The sequence below is a fragment of the Cetorhinus maximus genome, chromosome 7 (genome assembly GCF_964194155.1).
Source record: "Cetorhinus maximus chromosome 7, sCetMax3.hap1.1, whole genome shotgun sequence".
Lineage (NCBI taxonomy): Eukaryota > Metazoa > Chordata > Chondrichthyes > Lamniformes > Cetorhinidae > Cetorhinus > Cetorhinus maximus.
The window spans coordinates 120,717,700-120,735,735 of NC_135885.1; positions in this window are offsets into that span (position 1 = coordinate 120,717,700).

The window sequence follows — 18,036 nt, forward strand, 5'->3', positions numbered from 1 at the left end:
TGTTCTACATCACGGGGCGGCACAGTAGTGCAGTGGGTGGGGCTGCTGCCTCACAGTTCCGGGGCCTGGATTTGATCCTGACCGCAGGTGTCTGTCTGTGTGAAATTTGTACATTCGCCCCATGTCTGTGTGGGTTTCCGCCGGGTGCTCCGGTTTCTTCCCACCATCCAAAGACGTGCTGGTTAGGTGAACTGGCTACGGTAAATTGTCCCCCAGGTGTGTGAGAGTGTGTGCTCTGTTATGCCTGCCTAGCACCCATTGCCTGTCGGGATAGGCTCTGTCTCCCCGCGACCCTGAATTGGATGAAGCAGTTCTGAAAGAGTGAGTGCTCGAAGTCACTGTTTGCCAATGTGTTGTCTATTTTATTTTCCAAAATTCTATTCTCAGCCTTTCAAAATCAGCTTTGCTCCAATCTATTAACCTGGTTTTGCCATACTTCTGTCTTTGTCTATTATCATCTTGGGTGTGTTATGTTATAATCACTATTGCTTAGATGTTTGCTTGTTTTCTTCTATTTGCTCAGGTCATTTCCCATTACTAGATCCAATTGCGAACCTTCCCTTGTCAATCTTTTTACATACTGGGTTAAAAACGAGTTTTGTACACCTTATAGGAACTCCATTTATAGGAATCCCCTTTACCTACTGCAACTATCCAATTGTATCAAAGTAGTGGAAATCCCCCATGATTATTATCCTACAATTTTCCCCAATTCTCTAAATTGTCTGCATTTTTCTTCCTCTAATTCCTTTCTCAGACAATGGACAAGTGCTGGTATATATTATAATGAATAAGGTAACTGAACACTAAATGTGATCAGGATATGTGAATGTGGATTTATGGGTTGTCACTAGCAGTGTAGATAAGGGAAACCCAATGGATATAATGCATTTGAATTTTCACAAAACATTCAAAAATATGCCACACAAGAGGCTATTACACAGAATTAGGGCTCATGGGATTGAAGACAAAATATTCTTATGGATTGAGGACTGGTTAATGTAGAAGAGAATAGGAATAAATGGGGTCATTTTAGGGAGTAACTAGTCGGGTACTGAAAGGATCAGTGTTTGGGTCTCAGTTATTTGAATCTGCTTCCACCATCCTTCCAAATAGTACATTCCCAAACGTAACAACTAGCTGTGCAAAAAAAAAGCTGCTCATTTCCCAATTACCTTAAACCTGTGGCTATTTTGTGATCTTCCTGTCAATAGGAATAGCTCTTCATCATCTCCTCTAACAAAACACCTCATACTGTTGAATTAGGAGAGTAGGACAATTCACTTGATCAAATGACCTGTGAAGTCATGGTTAAATGGGTTTTTTTTACAACTGATTCATGAGACACATTCTAATGGAATTACATCATTTATAGAGAGAAAGGTTCATGTCAAGCAGGAGCCTGTGACTTTAGAATTGATCTTCGCCTGAGCTGTAAGAAGTAACCTCTTTTCCTTGATAGGTTACTCTACAGTTCAAACATAAGAGTTGTGGGAAATAATAATAAAAAAGCTTGTGTCTAATGTCTTTACTAGGATTGGTAAGGATACTAGTTAACAGTGCAATTTACTCATTACAGTACACTCATTAACAATATACATGTTAGCAATACACCAATTAATCGCAAATACGTTACAAGAAATCATATGTACAATCACCCAGCAAATGGTCAACCTTCTTCCAATGGTTCCTTTTGGGTAATTAACCAAGCTACTTTGGCGAAACACTGAATCACCCTCTGCAATGATCTTTATACTCTTCTTTCCAAGGTGGGCAGGGATATTTCATTGACAAGTTTCTATTGTCCTGTCAAAAGCTACAATTATCCAATGAGACATCCAGTTCTTTGCTCAAATCATGATGTTAAACAATCCTTGATGAGGAACATATGTTTAAAACCTCCCTCAGTAATTTCCTGTGGCTGTTTCAAGATCTTTATCAGCCCATCTTTTGTGGACGCACAAATGTATTTAATAATCATTGGACAATAATGCAATTCAAGTCTCTTAAGTTTCTGACTTCTTACAAGCTGTTGGTTGGAGAATTAAAAAGGAGTCCATTTGACAAAGAATATAAACTAAACATGTTTTTTGTTTCTCTGCATTCCAAAAGGAATCAATCAACATCAGCTTGTGATCTTTCTCGCAACCTTCAGAAGACTTAAGGCCAAATGAAGCAGCATTTTTTCAAAAACATATCAATCCATTCAGTGGAAATATCTGTGCTCGCTGGCATCGGGCATCATGGTGGGCATGAGCATACAATATGGTGGGATGGCCAAAAATCAGTTTCACAACATTGTGAAACCAGGTTTCAACCATCCGCTCTGACCTTGAAGGGCGGGCTGCACTTCCTGCCGTCGGATTCGGGAACTTCATTTTAATACATCTGCATACCATTAGAAGAACAGCTTGCCGGAATCACCCCCCCACACTAGATCATCTGAGCAAGTCAGTGTGATTGCTGATGGTAGGGCACAAGCAAATGCGGGGTGGGGGGGAGGGAAGCGACTGTGCATTAGGGACACCTTGTAAAAAGTGACCATTCCTCCACAGCTGAGCCAGTTCAGATGCAGCCACATTGATATGATTGGAGTCAGGCCTCTCGCTTATCTGCCCACTCAAGCAATGCAGAGGCATGAAAGTGCCACCAAATGGTCCTGAGGTTTTTATCCATCGGGCATAGGCTGCAAACTAATGAGCGTTTTAGTGGACTGCAGAACAGTTGAACTCCTGCACACATTGTACAATCTCCTTGCTAAAGCTGGCCATGGAGCAGTCATTGGTGGAGGCGCTCACAGACCCTTGCAATGTCATTCAGGTTTGGACCAGTCTCCCCCTTGGTTCAAGCTAACAGCGCAGCCTTGCAGTGCGGGTTAGGAGAATGCCTGCACCTGAGCCGAGAGCACAGCCTGCAGTCCAATGGGTGAAGCTGCCACCAATCAATCTACACTGCCAGACTCATATCCCTTGTACAATGATGGAAGTGTGAACCTGCGAATTCTGACCCACACACGTTCAGACCTCATGATGCATCTGCTGCTATACTTTACACTGCATTCTGCCCACTCCCTTCCCCTCTCTGAAAGACTTGCTTACTGCCTCATGCAAGCCAAATTGATCTGACACCACCATTCTACTCACCCTGACAGTGCGAACTAGGTCATTGACACTTTTCCTGAATAGGACCCAGGTGGGCTTGTGGACTACACTGACGCTAATGGCTACTGCAATCTCCACTCAGGCTTCCTTGGTCAGGCAGGTTGATTTTCCGATGGTGTCAGTGTGGAAGAACACCTCCCAGACAGCCTAGAGGAGTACCTGCAGAGAAGCACCGCTGAACCATGGGGCTGCGCATTGTCTCGTCTGAGGCATTTGCCAGCTGAATGTGGAGGTCGAGATTATGCTCCTGGCATTCGTCTTAGCCACTGCCACACCACTGCTGCTGGATGTATGTCTGGGTGCTGCTTAAAAATGGCGCTCGGACCTCTGACCCAGTCAGCTGACAATGAGCTTGGTGACTTCCTGCCTGTCTGTTCTGCATAATTGCCCCTGCATATTTTATTTGTCAGCCACTGTGTAATCACAGACAGCCAGCCATTCCTGCCATGAACAGACGTTTCGCCCACATCCAGTTCTGCTCTTGGGATCTACGCTGAGAGAAATAAATTCTACCAGATGTTGCCAGGTTTTATATACATGTGAAATTTCTCCAGACTTAAAATCAAAGCCAAACATAGCTTTCAAACACATTTGTTTATTGGTTGGAATTCATTTTATGACTTTGTTGCTTGTTGCTAAACATCCCATAGCTTTTAGGTGTTATAGACCATTGCCTTTGAATTCAATAATGGACAAAACTATCTGTAGCTGTTACACCTCATATACAGCATAGATTCCTGTATTTAATTTAAACTTTTGATGTTCCTAGGTTGGATAGCTCCTTAGTCTCAACCGCAAATTTCAATTAAAATAATATTGCTGTCTCTTACAGAATTGAAGTGGCCTGCAGTGTGTTGAAATAATTCTACTCTTTTCCAACATTCCTTGTTATTATGACAAGAGGTTTTTTTCTTGCCTCAGAAGTTGTGCTTATAAAAAGTTTTGCTCTGTGCAAATTAGATCTCAAAGAGATTATAGAGTTATGGAGGGAAAGCTGGGGAGTGCAACTAAATTGGGCCTCTCTCTTGTAGAGCCAGCATCAGTACCATGGGCCAAATAACCTCCTACTATACTGTAAGATTCTATGATTCTATAAACTCCAGATTGATTGAGGCAGGTCTAGGAATGAGTTTTTTGTTCTTTACACTGGTTCATTCATTTATACTAGGAGCGCTCAAGCCACAGTAAAATATAATATTTTTTTGGTGTACACTGGGCTGAAAAACAATGATGATTTCACCACCTTCCAGATGCAGTCATGTTCACTCCTGCTGCCCCTCCCCTCCAAGCTGAAACAGATAAAAGGTAACAAGCACAAAGCAAGACAGCAATGAGTTACATTATGTGAGAGGAGAAGGAGGAAAAGGAAAAATAACAAAAAATCTTTTTCTTTCCGAGGACTGACAATAATTTCTCTTTTGTGTGTCCTTTTCTTAGTAGCACTGACCCGTAACTTTGTCTTCTCTTTAATTTCGCTGTTGGATGCTCAGGCGTGAGCTGAACATGAATGAGCTCTGTAGTTGGGTTTTCTGACAGCTTTTCTGAGAATTCAGGGCCTTCTAGCTTTAAAACTTCAGGGCTTTTACGCAGCTGCTGCTTCAGCTCTTCCAATTCTTTCCTATCCTCATTAATAGTTTCCTGGAGAATCGCTTATCGTTGCCTCTTCTGAGCTAATTTATTCCTTAACTTGGCCAGAGATAGCCTTAGCTATCCCTTTTCTTCTTCTTTTTCATGGCACAAATTGGGAGTTGATTGAATGTTGTAGGGCACGAAAATCCTTTCATAGATTTTCCATTTCCTTTCGAAGGATGCTGACTTCAATTTGAGCTCTATTTTGCTCTATGGGCTTCTCCCGTTGGATCTTTGCATACTCATTTTTTCTTGCAGCAACACTCCTGGTTTCGAATTGGGAACTTAGTGGGGCCTCAAGATTTATCTCTCCCAGCCAGTTCCTTCTGAGGAAACTCAGTCCCCTGCCTGACATTACAAATAGGGGTAATTTTGCAGACTGTTCCTCATGCTGCACCTTGAATTGACATACCCCTTTTACATTTATTTCTTCGCCCGTGTATGTCCTCAGCTTTGTGTTCGAAACGTCTAACTTCAAGGGATGAGTTCCTTTACTCAGATATCTAAATGTATGCTCTCCAATGATGGACATCGACTCTCCTGTATCAACTTCCATCTTAATGGGCTGTCTGACAACTGTAATGACTACTTGGATTGGCTCGGTTCTACCTACTTTGAGGTTATATAATGAGTGGATGCCTGATTCTATTTCTTCTGGCTCTTCTATGAGGCATATTGCACAATTTTTCCTTCTGCCTTTATGGTGTTGTTTTAACCTTTCTCTTCAGTGCCACCCTATGTGGCCATAGCAGTGGCAGAAAAAGCACTCGACTTGTTTGAGTTGCCGTTTGCCCACTGGAGACCTGAATGTATTTCTTTCATTCATTTTGTAGGTTTTCACTGGAGTACCATTGTTTTTCAATGGTCTAGAGCTAGAGAGTGTTTCCATGGTTTTCATGCCTTTTGTTGCCAGATTCTCCCACTCAACCAGATGGTTGGGGCCATTTTGTGTACTTTTTATAACTAACAGCATTCTCCATCGGGGAAGCTAATTCTAATGCCTTATTGAAATCTAGACTAGGTTCAGCCAGCAAATGCCTTTGGAAAGTATCATCATCAATCCCACATATCAGCCAGTCTCTCAATATATCACTAATAGACGTTCTGAATTCGCAATGCTTAGCTAATGCCTTTAAAACGGCCACATATTCAGCTATTGTCTACTCCGGAAGCCTGTTCCTTTAATTGAACTTGATGCGCTGCATAGTAATTGAGGGTTTTGGTCTCAGGTGGCTCTGCACAATCTTTATTAACTCATCGAAATTCTTTGGGTCTGGGGAGCTAGGTGACGTAAGGCTGAGGATCAGCCCATATGTTTTGCTCCCGCATGAAGACAAAAGAAATGCACTATTCTTCTCTCCCCCCAGATGTTATTAGCAGTAAAAAAAGAATGCTAGGCGTTCGACATACGGAGACCAGTCATCTGAAATGGGGTCAAATGGATTGAACACATCTGAACTGCAACATTGTGAACGACTGCAAGGGGTCTGCACTTCCAATAATCTTTCCAGGTAATGATAAATTTAGGTGTTTGGCTCATCACGGCATCGACCTCTCTCTGGGGTCTCTTACAATTTTCTGTCCATAGCCATTTTTCATGCATTTACCCTTTTAAATATATTGCTGCTTTAAGAGCAGTCACTCTTTTTTAAAACTCTGTCTCTGCAGCTGTCAGCTTTTCTCTGCGGGGTTTCGTGGTATTTTCAAGTTTTGGCGGGATCCCCACGATCGTGATTCTACAGGTTTCTTTTAAATGTCTAACTGCAGCACTGCTTTCTGCTCCAATTGTTGGCTGTCACCTATTTTACAAGAAAAGTACAAATGCTCTTTCCAATGCTTTGCTCACCTGTCTTGAAATTTATTTTCTTTTGTTCTTTATCCTCATCGCCACTTTCATGTCTTCAGTAAATGAGTTCATTGGCCAATCGAACTCTAACTGCATGCCATCCCATGTTTTCATCAATTGCTGCTTGCAATCAATAACGGGGAGAGACTGATGTAAGAATAAAGAGTGATGGGTTATTGAGACAGGGCAGAGCACCAGATCATACATGCTCATTTGGAAATCTCCAGAACTAGACTTACAGTTCCCAGTTGCACGCACTGTACAATGATTCGTCAGTGCTGTCACATGATCAGTACACCTGCATTCTCTTAAAGGGACAGGGTGCCTCACTTTATGACAGTAATATTGATAACTAAGCACCAAGGAACTCAATGGGTATAAGAAACGGCAGTGACAGTTCAATTTTTTTTGATTTCCTTTCTTAATATTGTCCTTCTTTGGACTTTAGCTGATTAAGCTGCAATTGGAATGGGTTCCGATTTGCTGATGCACTGTAACATCAGCTGATGTGAAAGCAAGAGGATTTAGCACTTTGCAAGTATTGGTGTTTAAGGTGGACCTGATCAAATGCCGTATCATCAAATTTTTCAACAGCAGTCAGCCATTTATAGATGTGGAAAAACTGAACTGCTTTGACTACTTTTAATTCACCAGTTAAAATAGATTTCACATTAGAAACATGCTGTTCCTTAAAGAGAAAATGCATTCTTTTTATTTTTTTTTACATTTGCCAGATGATGTTTTACAAGGTGGTTACTGACTTAACCTCAGTAACTAAATATGGCAAGAAAAGTACAATCGTCACAGAACAAACACCTTGTTCTTTCATCTTTATAATCAAGCAACTCCTCTTGCTGAACTACACAAAAAGCAATACAATACACCAAAGCTTCAGTCACAATGTAGTTTCTGTGATGCTAATCTTACTAAACACAATTGTTTCTCATGCGGAAGGAAAGGGTATTGTGGAATTTCTCAGGACTCTGTCTTAGGACCCCTGCTTCTCTTGATATATATTAATGACCTAGGCTTGGGTGTACAGGGAACAATTTCAAAATGTGTGGATGATACAAAAAATGCAAGTACTGTGAACTCTGAGGAGGATAGTGATAGACTTCAAAAGGACATAGACAGGCTGGTGGAATGGGCAAATTATTGGCAAATGACATTTGATGCAGAGAAGTGTGAAGTGATTTAATTTGGTAGGAAGAATGAGAGAGGCAATATAAGATAAAGGGGGGGGCAGGAGCAAATGTTCACAAATCATTGAAGGCGGCAGGGCAGGTTGAGAAAGCAGTTAATAAAGCATACAGGATCCTGGGCTTTTAAACAAGGCACATAGAGTACAATAGCAAGGAAGCTATGATAAACCTGCATAAAACACTGATTCAGCCTCAACTGGATTAGTGTTTCCAGTTCTGAGCATCACACTTTCAGAAATATGTGAAAGCATTAAAGAGGGTGCAGAAAATATTCATGAGAATAGTTCAAGGGTTGAGGAAATTCAGTTATATGGATACATTGGAAAAGCTGGACTGTTTTCCTTGAAGAAGAGAATGCTAAGTGGAGATTTGATAGAAGCATGATGAAGGGTCCCGTCAGAATAGATAGGGAGAAACTGCTTCCATTAGTAAAAGGATTGAGAGCCAGAGGACACCAATTTAATGTGACTGGCAAAAGAAGCAATGGTTACATGAGGAAAAATGTGATTTGCTGGGCTGAATGGCGTCCTTATGTACTTATTCATTATATGATTCCATGAATTTATTTTAAGTGTTCACTTCAAATACACATATTAAGCTCATTGTGATAATTTTTTTAGTGGCATTAATTAACTCTACAACATTTAAAACCCACTTACTTTAAGGCTTCACTGCTTCAAATCAGGAGATCCAGAAGAAGGAAATAATCCTAAAGGATCTAAAGACCGCAAATGAATTCAGCATTCATTTAACATGTGTTTACAAGCAGGAACCATAGGGAACAATTATGTAACTACCAATCTTTGTCTGGGTGTATGCATAACACGGATAACATTTGTTCTTTCACTGCAGTTGGGTCAAAATCCTGGAACTCCTTCCCTAACAACACTGTGGGTGCACCTACACCACATGGATTGCAGCGGCTCAAGAAGGCAGCTCACTACCACCTTCTCAAGGGCAATTAGGGATGGGCAATAAATGCTGACCTAGCCACTGATGCCCACATCCCATGAATGAATTAAAAAAAAACATTAAATCGCTCCAGTTCAGCACCCACTTTATGGCAGAATGATCAGTCATTTATACAGTAATGCTCCTGCTCTCTGCTGCTGCGCTCAGGAGGGATCTTACTTGGATGTCTTTCTCTCTCTTCCTCCATGTGTGAACAGAAAGCAAACATTTGTCTGTATTACACTATTCACTGCTCACAATGTAGGAGAGACTAAATGCTAACTGGATGCCTGCTTTGCAGAACACCTCCAAACGGTCCATAAAATTTTAATAGAGCCAGAAAAAACACCGTAGGCCACTTTCTGATCAAACATCACGACAGATGGCTGGAGAACATATGCAACACATGCTTTTCCCATGAATTTGCCCATGAAAATAGCATTCAGGGTCATATTGGGATTGGATGATTAAGAAATCTGACGTTTGCATCAAGCTGGTGCTTCAACAGCTCAGTGATAGGCCACTGTGAAAATCAAAGCAGGCATAGGGGTTAATCATAAGAGTATCATCCTCATTACAGCACCATTACTGATGATTTGCCCTGATGAAAATGAGCCCCAGGTTACCATCAAGTGTATTAGAGGGAAAAGCTGAAATGTGCAAAAGTGAAATTTTTGCAGTGGTGGAATTGGATGTCTTTGAATGGAGAAGTGAGATCTGATGCGTGAGGGAGGGGGGATAAAACTTCTCAACTCCTTTGGAAATTTTAATTTTTGACGCATTGTCCACCATTTTGAAGTGTACTGTGATTCAGCGTTTGAAGCTAAAAATAATGCACCCTGTGAAGTTTTGTATATAAAGAATCTTGCGCCTGAATGAATTGCCTGTGTGCAGAACTTTATTTTCCGTCACCACATTCTTTGTCCCACATCAGGGTCAACTTTTTGTTGTTGTTATAAAGTCCTGTGTCCACCTTTACAATGGAGATGTAAGTTTGTCAATATGCCCTCCTGCCATTAGTGCAAGGGTGGCCTAACTTACTGAACATAAAAGCCGCAAATGATAATATTCAGATGATTGAGAGATGCGAGGCCAATTACTGCTAGTATAGGTCTCGTGGGTCTCCATCCTGGCATATGTTGTCATAATGATTGGTAACACAAGAGTTTCAGTTGGACCCAACACCTCAGCCCGCACTGCAGTAAAGCTCTCATGTCCATCCAAGTCTCCCAGTCTGCCCTAAAATTTCCTCATGTCCAGCTATTTAAATATATATAATAATACAAAATTGAGACATTACGTAAAAACAAGGATAGAATTTTTGAGCTGAAAATGGGAATAGAATTATTTCTTTGTATGCTGGAGCAATTAAGTCTCCCTTTTAAACATATTTCAACTGAAAACTACACTTGATCTTGACTTTCTGTGTACAGTGACATGATGAACCAACAGGTATATTTTAAATTTTAAATATTAAAGCAAATCAAATATTTTTTTTTATACCGTCGGAAGGAAATACAGAATGAATATAATACACCTATGTACGCATGACACAAAGCTCAATGTGACAATAATATAAAGAATAATGTTCTGTAAGTATACTTCCAACATCATTAAATTATTGAAATAGAAATAAATAGTAGTGTCGACCTTGGCCCAATGATAACCTCCTCACCCCTGAGTCAAAAGGGGGCTTTAAGTTTCACTCCAGAACTTGAATATATCTCCTGACATGTCAATGCTATAATGAAGAAATGTTAAATCATCAGCCTTTTGGATGAGATATTAAACTAAGGGGCTGTCCACCCTTTCAGATGGATTTAGAAGTTCCTACAACACTATTCTAAGAAGAACAGTGGGTTTTGCCTGACCAGGAATTTATTTCTCCTCTCCTCTCTCTAGCATTTTTTCCCTAAAATGGTCAGTGACATTAGGGTTCCCTTCTTTCTTTTCCTCGTTTAACGGCCTGGCTATGGGATATGTATGTCTTGTCTGTCTACCTCTCTGGAGATAGAAAGAGGCAACTCAAAGCAGCATCAGCAGCAGCCTATCCCAGCATTAACATCATTTGTAAAAGTATCCTGACTTAGGATCTATGCCTAAAGCAATAGCATTATCAGATACTGATCAACCTTATGGGGAGAATTTTCTCCCGGTTGGGCAGGCCAGTCGGGAGCGGGTGCAGAGCTGATCGCCGCTTGGGATCGGCTGCGCACCGCCATTTTACGCTGGCGGGCCAATTAAGGCCCAGTCAGCATGACGCGCACCCGGTAGCGTGCTACCTGTGCAGGCAGGGTAGGAGGGAGAGTCGGGGCCTGCGCTCTTTCATGCATGCGCGCGAAAGAGTGCAGAAATCTAGTTGCCTCAGGGAGATTAAGTTCAATTTGAAGCAAGAAGTTAAAAATCATTTACACATGTCCCCTCATGTGACAGCATCACATGAGCTGGGACATGTTTATTAAATGTTTAAAAAATATTTATTAATTGAAATTGAATAAACCCTTCATGAAACCTCATCCCGCCCGTGGATGAGGTTTTATCAAAAATGAAAAGGCTGCCTAGGCTCTTCGCCTGCCTGCTAACCTTAAGGTTGGACGGGCAGCCCTGTCAATTTGGTTAATTAGTTTATTAATGGCCTTAACTGGCCTTTGACAGTTTGGCGGGTGTGTAGCCGACTCTGGTGTGCGCCCACTGAATGAAAGATCGGAATGACGTGTGGTGACGTCGGGACGCACGCCCAACATCACCACGTGTCATTTTACGCAACGACAAGCGGGCCCCGCCCCCGCACGCCGAACAGAAAATTCAGGCCATATGTTTCCAGCATTTTACGACTTTGTTCCCTTAATTATTTACCAAAACACCAGGCAGTTTGGGGTAGAATTTGTGAATATACAGGAGGAGGCGAAGATTAGCTCCTGGTGTTAGAGGTCCACCCCAACATCTTATCCACCTTGATTTAAAAGCCCCCAGTAATTTAGGTCTGAAATTATAGCAATTTGCAGAGTTCACACAGCCTGTATAGCACTGTGACTGATGTAGAGGATGTGTAAAATGGATCAGACACATTCATTTCTCTTTACAACTTCTCCTATTTAAATGAATCCAGGCTGCTAAAGCATTTATTGCCAATTTAAGAGTTGATGTTGGTGGCCTTTCTGAGAAAGTCACTGGTAAAATATTGCAGAGTTTATTAGCTCATACTGACAGAGGTAATTGATGCAGCAATGACTACACAACTCCTTGGGTTACAGTGTCAGAGCTGAGCTGCCCTTGAGTGTATCTGATGTTCCTCCTCTCAATTCACATTATCTCCTGTGATTCTCAATAAGTCCTTGTTATACCACACTGAGTCAATGCTCCACTGTGATTAATATGGAACAGCATAGTCGCTAGGCTATTCCTCCGCATCTCTGTGAAAGGCTGATCACAAAACAGATTGGGTAAAGATCTGGGAGTTATGTTTTATTTAACTCTGTTTAACACAGAAACCTCTCTCAACCTGACCAGTCCACCAAAACTGAAAAGGAACGTGGGCACACTCCTCACAGGGCTCTGTACAGACAAAAGAAACTCACACATCAAGACAGTAAGAAACTATAAATGACATTAAAAATACATATAGTGATCCGAATTTGGGCAGTATTGTGTCTCTGAGTAGATACAAAATGCAGTTACTTACAGCAGTACAGCAGAGAGCCATGTCACTCAAGCTTTTCGCTTGCACCTCTGTGAAAGGCCCAGAAGTTGTTTTCTGTTCAAATTGTTTTCTTCTTAACTGATAGTTCAATGTGCGGGTGGCCATAATGAAAGAGAGCAAAAAGAAAAAAAATGTTTCCACAATTTTAAAAAAGCCCTACTGAATTGCTTTGATCCTGAATTTGCTTTTGTGTTCCTCTTGACTCTAGTCCACCTCATTTATCCAGTGTATCAGCACTTGCTCAGAATTTTAAAGAAAATCCATTGTCTTTCTTTCATAGCCTTATCTACACTGAAGTCCTTTAGCAGTGAGAGAACTACTGAGCACTTCACAAGAGTGTAGTTGAAGGGGACCTACATTCATCCAATAAGTGGTATGAAATGATTAATATTTTGAAAGAATGTGGCACAAGGAGTACATATGCAGACAGACTAATAAGTGGGTTGAGTGAGCATAGTTTAATTAGTTGCCTTACTTTTCAGTGCCATGGAGCTGTGCAGTGGAAATCTTGGCCTAGAAATTTGCTCGCACCTATGCTTGGTCTTTTGACATAAAATGGGTGCATAAGGATTCAAAATAACAGGGGCTATATGTCCACTCATTCTGCGCTTGAAGTGTGCCTATCTGTATGACCCAGGGTGTATTCCAGAATCATTGAAAAGCCTAATTAATATTCTTAAATAAGGGTCCTATACTTGTTGTAGGATTCCTATGTGAGATTGGACCACCCGAGTTCCTGACTTGCAATTTGTGGCACTAATAAACAACCAAGAGCCTTCAGCTGAGGTATTAACAGACTCATTCACTACATGCAGGTTTGTTGCTGGTTTGTCCTTTTTGGGCTGTTGGCTAACCTCTGAATGCCATGTTGCCTATTAACTGTCTTCTACAGCTGATTTCTAGCTTCTGCTGAAAAAAAAAAGATTTTGGTGATTCTCTTGTTGCCCTTAACAACAGTTTCACTGCAGCCGTGGGTGATCCAGAGTTGGACTTTGGACTGGGTGATGAGACGGAACAGCCAATAAGAAAGGAGAAAGGTGCAAACTTTTGGAGAAGATTGTGCAGGAACTATTACTCACAGCAAGTCTTCAGGCAGCACTTTTCATACCTCAGCTTTAATGAGGAGCATTATGTGGGGTGCCTTTACTAAACAAAGAAGGCCGTCATTGAGTACATAACCTGCTGAGTCCATCCTTGAGCTCCAAAGCAGGGCACGGACAGTATTGCTCAGGCTATCAAGATCACCACGGCATTGAGCTTTTATGAAATGGAATCATTCCATGCTATACCAGATGACATCAGTGACATGTCTCACTTTGCTATTCATCAATATATGAAGGAGGTCTCTGAGGCTGTCTATGACAGGAGGAACAGCTACATAACTTAGTCAAAGAAGAGAACAAAGATGAAAGAGCATTTTGCCCACATTTCAGGCTTCCTCAGAGTGCAAAATGACAAGGCCCACACTATTGCTTTGCATGATCCCCACCACTAGCCTGGCAACTTTGTGAAATAGAAATAGATTCCAACTACATAATGTACAGCTTGTTAGAGACCATAAATAGCGCATCATGCAGGCCTATGTCTTGTTTCCTGGCAACTCTCTAGAACCAAGGCTGCTCTCCTGGGAACTGTGCCTCAGCATTCATACTGCTATGCCAAAATGCAGAGTGCAGGATTAATGTCACGCTCTGGAAGGCCATTATTAACACTGGCTGCCAGAATCCAGATGGAGGCTATATGGGCTTTATTAACAGCAATGTGCTCTCATTCACTATTCTAGTATTCCTACAAAGTGCATCACCATTGGCTATAGTCTGGCAATCCTTACCACCACCATCCTTACTAACAGAAGTTAATTGCGGACAATCAGTGCAGTATTGTGGATCTTGTCCTCAAAGGTGTGGGGAAGTGAGGGTTGGAATAGTGGTGAACCGACAAAGTTCAGAATGTGTGAGTAGGAAAAAGAAATGGAGTGAAGCACGATGTGCTGATTCCAGGAGAGTAATGGGAAGTGGGGCAGAAAATGTTGTGGGTAGTGAGACTGAAGGTGGTGTGTATGTGAGCAGAATGTAAGAGAACAGAATTTTTACCTTGACATCTCTGATGAGGTCATTAATCTTTTTCTACATTGCAGCTATGTGCTGCGACAAAGCTTCTGTCATTAACCTCTTCAACAACCTCGTCCCATTGGCTTCATGGGCATTGCTTGTAAGGCTTCCTGACTCTAGGGAGTAACAGTAATTCCCTCCTTCTGTCTAGCATCTGGACTCTTAAGAACTAATGGTTACCCATCAGTGATGTCAGTGAAATTCAATTCCCTGTGCCCCACCTCAAATACAAATATCAAGTCAATGAATAATGATGGGAGCACTGGCTGCATGGCGCAATCATAGTAACAAGATAAAAGCCCCAACTTCACGTGGTCCCAATAAATGCACCTGGCCCCTGCCCACCAAAGATTAAACTTTGACCCTTGTGCTTGTTGTTGTGACAAGCTACTTATAAACACTATGAACCAGTTGCTGCTTATCATTTTGCCGAACAGTGGCATATCACTGATGCTCCCAAACATGAATGTACATAAGAAGTAACCCATGCAGCATATTATACAGTGAACTCAGCAGTTACTCTGATCCATTGTTTTGGTGCCATCAGCATGAACAGCACCAATAGGGACCAAAACAACTGAATCTAACTGAAAAACAGATAGTTAACAAACATAAAAGCAAAATACTGTGGAAGCTGGAAATCTGAAATAAAAACAAAAAATGCTGGAAAACTCATCATCTGTGGAGAGAGAAACAGTTAATGTTTCGAGTCTGTATAACCCTCCTTCAGAGCTTTCGGAGGGCGGAGACCATTTCCATCTTAATATTGTAAAGTATAATAGGCTGCTTTGAAACTGATATCAGAGAAAGATTCATGCAGACTTGAAACATTAACTCTGACGTGATGCTGTCAGACCTGCTGAGTTTTTCCAACAAACATGTTACGACCTATTTATTTTCAGAGATATTTAAGCAATTGAATGGATTGATAAATAGCATAGAAAGCTAAATGTTATTAACAATAAACAATTAGTATTAAGATCAATTCCTTTCTTTGTACTTCTGAGTAAAGTTAAAAATAATAACATAAGTTGAGGACTGGTTTTCAAATCATCCATACTGTGTACATAGAACAAAAGAGTCTCCGTTACATCTCACTTCATCTTTGCCTCTTCTCGCTTCTATTTGATTATAAGGTTGATTTTCTCTGATATCAGTTTCAAAGCAGCCTATTATATTTTAAAATATTAAGATGGAGATGGTCTCCACAGCCTCCTTGTGGAAAGTTCAGATCCCATTTTTCAGGTGTTGTTTAATTCTCTGCTTTATGATGTTGAGAATCAGTTCGGAGCAGAATTGGATTTCTGGTTACTGGTTGCTGTCTAGTCGGCCCTAATGGAAAGAACACATGCGTGGTTACAGGTCCTGGCTTAGCTCTGATGTCCTGACTGATAGCAAAACTTCTGGTATTCACTGTCTAGACTCAAGCAAGAAAAATAGCCAGCTAAACAATGTATTATAGGTACACCAGTCCCTGTGGATGTGCACTCCAGCAAGAGGCATTGTCTCAATAGAGGGGAAAAAAGTGATGGAAAAATTAAAAGCAATGCATTTCTCAATACATTTCCATTTCAATGACTATGCTGTGATCGAGTTTCTATGTATTTACTCTGGTAATATCAGTGGTACCTTCATTTGCCAGGAGACATTTAAATTACATTTGCTACAAATATGGAATACCAACAGTGAAAATTCATGACAATTGCAAGGATCTGATGTTCAACTACAGTTCTTCTCATTATTTCATTGCCCCTTCTTTATAATTACTACGTGTGTGAAGTATATATTTTCTGATATAATTTCAAATTGATATTGTGAAATGTGTGGGCTGCAAAGGTATGATAATCTGTGAATGTTATTCATGCACTTCTAGTAAGGTTACAGAGGAAAGTTGGCACTGTACTATTTGCTAATTAGTTGAACCAATGTACAAATTAGCAAAGGAAGCCACAGTAATGTAATTTTTATGGCTATTGTTGGCACTTAACTTAATGTATTCCCCATTGCAGTTTCTTAATAAGAGCTTCAGTTAAAATAACTTCTCTCCGGGAAAGAGGTTTGCTGACATTTGCCCCATGCGACACAAACCTAAAGATAATTAACATTATAAAGCTCCATGTATAAGAATTAATTTATTTTCTAAATTGACAAAAAGCAAGATGAAGCAAGGATAGCCAACCAAAGTTGAAAAGAGTCACAGCAAAAATGAGGCCATATCATGCTTCTTTTAGTAAATATCTAAACATTTTAGGAGGGAGAAAAGACAGAGGAAGGTAATAAGCTCTATATACCTAGAAAGGTAAGTTTCTAATCTTTTGCTTACATTGCTGTGTAGCTTAAAGGAATATGAGCGCTCCTCCCAGCTCCACATTAAATTTGCAGCCTGCTGCCAACTGTTACTCCCTTTCTTCCCAATTGCCAACCACCCTCCACCTTCCCCTTCTGAACTCTGCTGACCACTGTGTCCAGCATCCGAGCCTACTAATCCTTCTTCCCAAGGCCAATTAGTTGCCACTGGGGCCATGACTTGCATCTGTAGCTCTCTGGCTGTCATGGACTTGATTTTCCAGACAGCTTTCTTATTAGAAACATTGAACTTTAATTACAGGCTACAACAGCAGTTAAATGCTTCCATCAAACTCCACAACTAGAAGAAGAACCCCCACTCTAAGGTTCCTCTCACTTAGAGCTGATACGTTCACAATGACACGTGATACTATACAACACAAAAAGCCTTAAAGCTACAGTCACTACATTCCTTAAAGCTACAATTACTACCCTCTTAAATTTTTTGTACAGTTTGTATTTACAAGCACATCTACCTTCACGGCATTACAAATATATTTGGGTCATGAAATTATAAGTTCAGTCTCTCAGGTGATTTCCTGATCCAGGTGGAATGTCGTAGCTCCATGACTTTCAAATCTCTTACAGCATCCATATTATCTGGAAGTGCAGCAACATCAGATGCCTCATTAAGCACAGGCAGTTCAGTGTTATCTACTCTGACAGAAACATCTGGTATGTCTATCCTTGGTTGAACAATTTCAACAGGGACTATGGGTTCTACAATGGTTATAGGTAGATCATCATTTTGTTGGGGTATCTCCCTTCTTCTCAAATGACCCATGTGTTTGTGGGTGATCTGGCCCACCACTTCTATGCCACAGAAACTATTATACAAGGTAAACAACTCAATCTACCACCAAAGTTTTGTACGTATACTGCTTCACCAACAGTAAATTCTAGCTCACGATTATGCAAATCACGAGTCGTTTTTTGATTCCCTTGACTTTTCTCCACCTTCACCTCCAAACTGGGAAGTACCAGGCTTAATCTAATTCTAAGGCATTGCTTCATAAGTAACTCTGAAGGTGTTGAACCTGTAGTAGTGTGGAGGATCATTCATTGTCTTTTCTGAACCATCTTTTATTTT